The sequence below is a fragment of the Octopus bimaculoides genome, chromosome 8, assembly GCF_001194135.2.
Source record: "Octopus bimaculoides isolate UCB-OBI-ISO-001 chromosome 8, ASM119413v2, whole genome shotgun sequence".
Classification (NCBI taxonomy): Eukaryota; Metazoa; Mollusca; class Cephalopoda; order Octopoda; family Octopodidae; genus Octopus; species Octopus bimaculoides.
Genome location: NC_068988.1, coordinates 40333126 through 40333941, shown reverse-complemented (window position 1 = coordinate 40333941; position 816 = coordinate 40333126). Strand labels below are relative to the sequence as shown.

Below are 816 nucleotides of genomic sequence, written 5' to 3'. Positions count from 1 at the left end.
ATATATATATATATAGATGGAGCCATAAGTCAGAAAACCTTTCCCAATATTCTACGGCAAGATATCAAAAGAATATTGAGAAAGCGTTGAGGTAATAAGGGTATTTTGTGTTAAAAGTGTGTGCATGTGTAACTATGTAAAGCAATAAATACGTTCATAAACGATCTGTTTGTGTACCGAAACTAACAAATTTATATGTGTATGTGTGAGTGTGTGGTATGCATTATTAATATGTATATGCATGTATGTATATCTATCTATCTTTCTTTCTGTCTCTCTTCGTCTCTCTATCTTTATATATATATGCATGTGTGTATGTGTGTGTATATATATATATATATATATGGAGAGAGAGAGAAATGGATAGATAGACAGACAGATACAAAGACATATTCATACATGCACACATATACTCACACACACACTCACATACATACATATATAATTTTGTTAGTTTAGGAACATAAATAGATCGTTCATAAACGTGTTTATTGCTTTACATAGTCACACATGAACACACTGTTGACTAAAAATCTTACTATAGATCAACGCTTTGACGTCGTTCTTTTCGAATCTTACCGTAGAATATTGGGAAGGATTTTCTGACTTGTGGCTTCTAAGCAATATATTTCTCTTCTGTCGTCTTCAAGTACGCATAATTTAAGTTTTTCGCATGTATTACGAGATTATTCTGGTTACGAGGTTTTAATCAGGTTATGGTGTGAAACATTTGCTTTCCTAACTTCAATGTATATATATGTATATGTCTCTCTCTCTCTCTCTCTCTCTCTCTCTCTCTCTCTCTCTCTGTATATA

General features: G+C 32.2%; 1 protein-coding gene across 4 annotated transcripts in view; it reads right to left on the bottom strand.

The window, feature by feature from the left end:
- Positions 1-816, bottom strand: part of LOC106876206 (neprilysin) — a 163357-nt gene that overhangs the window by 56101 nt on the left and 106440 nt on the right. The window lies entirely within an intron of this gene.